Raw genomic sequence first — 4,215 nt, forward strand, 5'->3', positions numbered from 1 at the left:
GTTTTTGCCACAGTGGATTTCTGAAAACCTTGTCTCAACATGTGTTGGTAAAGTACGTCATTATTTTCCCCTTAAGGAGTTTTTTGTCCCCATTCAGTGATACAAATTAATATATCATGTATGTGTCCAACGTTGTCATAAAGGCTAAGAAATACTTTCTGTCATCTTCTGTACAATTTTAAGTTAAACTGTCTTTTAACTCCAAGGAAATGATTTATAAAAGGAGCCTCGGTGCATATGTATAACTAACTGTGTGTGTGTGTGTGTCTCCCCACACAGCACACAAAAATTAGTATGGGTAGCAACATAATCATATTTAAGACAGTGGCTTTTCTTGCCTTAAGATTGGGAATAGAACAGTATTTAAAATGAGTATGTGTCCTTTGTATTTGCTTTTTGGTTCGTATTTCCCTTATCTACGTATTGTACCTTTCAGTGTTCTTTTTAGAACATTGTTAATTATGAAGTGTCCCATGTTCCCCCATTTAACAGCTTCCCCTCTTTGTTCTTCATTTTTGTCTTTGTGGGAAAGGCCTGTTTCTTCTAATGTTAACAGTTTTTACCATTTTTAACCCTAGGATCAGGAATGGTAAAAAATATGATTTTTAGTTTCCTATCAGAATCTATGTTGATTAAAAAGTAGCAACTATAAACACTACAAATAGTCAGAACATTGGTAGGCTTGATAGTGAAAGCATGAATGTAGTTGAGTACAAGCAGAGGTCTTGTTCCCAGTAGCCTTGGATTTTTAGCCAGCTCTGAGCTTCTGAGCATATAAGGAAGTAAGGTGGAGTAACACCTTTTAAAAAGAAACATTCGGGGCTTCTGGGCAGCTCAGTTGGTTAAGCGTCTGCCTTCGACTGAGGTCATGATCCTGGAGTCTCAGGATCGAGCCCTACATTGGGCTTCCTGCTCAGTAGGGAGTCTGCTGCTCCCTATGCCCCTCCTCTGCTTGTGTTCTCTCTCTCAAATAAATAAAATCTTAAAAAAAAAAAAAGAAAGAAAGAAAGAAAGAAAGAAATGTTCATCCTGTGCAGTCAGATTTAACATTCCCTGAGGTGAGGGAGTTGGTTTTATTAATACAGCAAAATTATATGCAAATCAATGGTTTATATATGCCTATTATAAAATACACGATGGGGGCGTGTGGGTGGCTCAGCGGGTTAAAGCCTCTGCCTTAGGCTCAGGTCATGATCCCAGGGTCCTGGGATCGAGCCCCACATCAGGCTCTCTGCTCTTTGGGGAGCCTGCTTCCTCCTCTCTCCCACCTGCCTCTCTACCTCCTTGTGATCTCTGTCTGTCAAATAAATAAAATCTTTAAAAAATAATAATAATAAAATACACGATGACATGAAGGCTAGGTCTTTTTTTCCCCTTGAAAACATAAATGTCCATAATGTAAGTAGATGTTACTGTTTGAAACATTGTGTACATAGGTTTTCTATGGCAACTCAAATGAATCTGACTTTATATTCTTTAATTAAGCATGTGTGTGATTCATTTGTAATTAGGACTATGTATCTTAGATAATAACTACTTGGGTTGAACATTTATTGAGGGCTTATCAAGAGCAAGATCCTATCTTGATAGGCAGCATGTTACTCACGGTCAACGTCCCTTTGTTAGTTTGTCACCCTGACCTCAGTGTAAGTGTGAGTTTAGAGAGGACGTTCATGAGGCTTCAATCCAAAATCATGACCTTGTCTCTTTGTCACATTACTCTGCTTATTACGACGTTAGCAATGCCTGATACTTTCTTGTGAATTTGTTCGACTTTTGTCAACATCTAACATGGAGACAGTCTTTCCTGTTCCCCCTGTCAAATGATAAAAGTAAAACTATTTAGTAACAGCTTGACATCCTTTATCCAAGGAAAACAATCCAGGGATTGGGGGAGTACAGTGCCTCACGAGCACTGGAGCACTGATGCCAAGGGATCTGGGGCAAGAGCAAGCTTTATAGCTGATAGAAGAGGCAACTTTGGAAGTGCATGATTGCCAGGAGGTACGAGGGTTTCCTTATAAGGCTAGCAGGGCCTACTTCCCAGGGTGAGGTAACCAAGCTAAAGCTGAGCTGGAGCATTGGGATTGGTATGTGTTGTTTCCTTGACAGGTATTTCCCATAAAGGTTTCAGAGTGTGACAGGCCAGGCCACTGGGCCATCCTACATTTTGTGGCTCCCAAGCCATCAGTTAACTTTAACTCCCCAGATCCTCAGAATGTGCATTTGTGAGAGCAGAGATTTTTCTTATCCACTGCTGGATCCTTGGTTGGTGAATAAATCATTAATAAATCAGTGAATTAAGAATGGGACCCTATGAATGTTGGAAGAATATATGCATTAATGTTTTAAAATTGAGAGATACCAAAATGCTAACAGGGTTGATACTGGTGATAGAAAACATTTTTATCCTTGTTTGGGTTTTAAAGGAGGGAGAAGAAAAAGTGTTCTATAGGAGGCAGAGTTGATTCATTTCCAGGAGTGGTAACACCTATCCCTATAAGTGAAAGGTTCTGATAGTTCCCATGGTAGAACTGGGGTAAAGAGAGGGAAAGAATGCCCTCCCAACTATGAAAAACACCCAAGATTGTCTGAATCCCACTACTAGGTGTTGTGATTCTACAAATTTAAGGATAAGAAAGAACTTTGTTCTAGAGACATGGTAGAGACCCGTCAACCCATTATGTTCTGTTCTATTACTCAGAAAGGTATGCTGCTTACTTGTCACATGATCTGATGTTTATAATATGATTTCCTTTATGGATTTTATCTTTCTATCAGAGAAAACACCACCAGCCTCCTAGTAGCTATTATTTAATCATATGACTTTCAAATCATTTATTTAAACATTTTAGCCATTAATGTTTTATTTTAGAATGTGACACCTCTTCATTTATCACTTTAATACTGGTTACTCAAAGATGGAAGTTGACTTAAATGAAATTTAATCAATCAACTGGGAATATGCTTAAATACATGTAAGCTAGTTAACTGAAAAGTTGCAGAAAGTCAGATGATACTAGAGACTTCACTTAAACATCCCTCATGCCTTTGAAATGAAACTAGTTTGAGGAACTGTTGACTTTGGCTTGACTCTCAATTTGGCTGAACTTGCAAAGATAATTCTCACTAGTCACTTTATATTCTTCTTGTTCTCTAAATTAACTCCCATTACCCAATCTTCCACGCAAGCAAAGAAAGCAGAAATGACCTGGAGTTACAGATTTCCAAATAACCTTTATAAACAGACAGGTATATCAATAAACATGTATGAGTTTCAATGTTCTTGAATTTATTTTTCAGAGAGAAAATGATGTTTAAAATTCTAATTTTGATATTCTTTAATTTCACCATTTTATGTATATTAAAGTACCTAGTAATTTAATTGGCATAGATTTTTTAACATAATATAAATACAAATCTTAGTATGCTTGACATTTAAAATGGCACTAGAGCTCATAGTTATAAGTGATCAAGGGTTCTCTATGTGCAGCCCTTGAAATAAATGACTTGTAACATAGAATTGTATCCCTAGGAATCTTAATCATTTTGTTTTAGATGTAATAAAAATAGCAAAGAGACTAGATTTGATTCCAAGTCACACACAGACTCGGTGTGTGGCATATATTCATTTGATCTTATCTCCTCAAACATGAAGGACCACTAGATGATTCACAAACTGTACTTATTTTTTTCTTTCTCTAAATGATTATTTTAAATAAGATGATCTACCTTAATCTATTAATGAAAAAAGTTATGAAAGATGTTTGCATTTTTAGAAGTTGTAAAGTTTATGACTTAAAGTTTTTCATTTTATACCTGCAGATATGTCCCCTAATTCCACTTCTGGATGGTTCTCCAATCAAGGCTAAGATTTTTATTCAAATAACTGCATTGTTTTTTAAAGATTTTATTTATTTATTTATTTGACAGACAGAGATCACAAGGAGGCAGAGAGGCAGGCAGAGAGAGAGGAGGAAGCAGGCTCCTTGCCAAGCAGAGAGCTCGATGTGGGGCTAGATCCCAGGACCCTGGGATCATGACCTGAGCCGAAGGCAGAGGCTTTAACCCACTGAGCCACCCAGGCACCCCCAAATAACTGCATTTAATTGCAAAAGCATGTTTGGTTTTTTCCTCATTGTTCTTCCTTTATAAACAATAGTCAATGCTTACTTTGACTCAGAGGATCTACCAAAACATCTAAAAAATTCTCAT

The sequence above is a fragment of the Mustela erminea genome, chromosome 16 (genome assembly GCF_009829155.1).
Source record: "Mustela erminea isolate mMusErm1 chromosome 16, mMusErm1.Pri, whole genome shotgun sequence".
Lineage (NCBI taxonomy): Eukaryota > Metazoa > Chordata > Mammalia > Carnivora > Mustelidae > Mustela > Mustela erminea.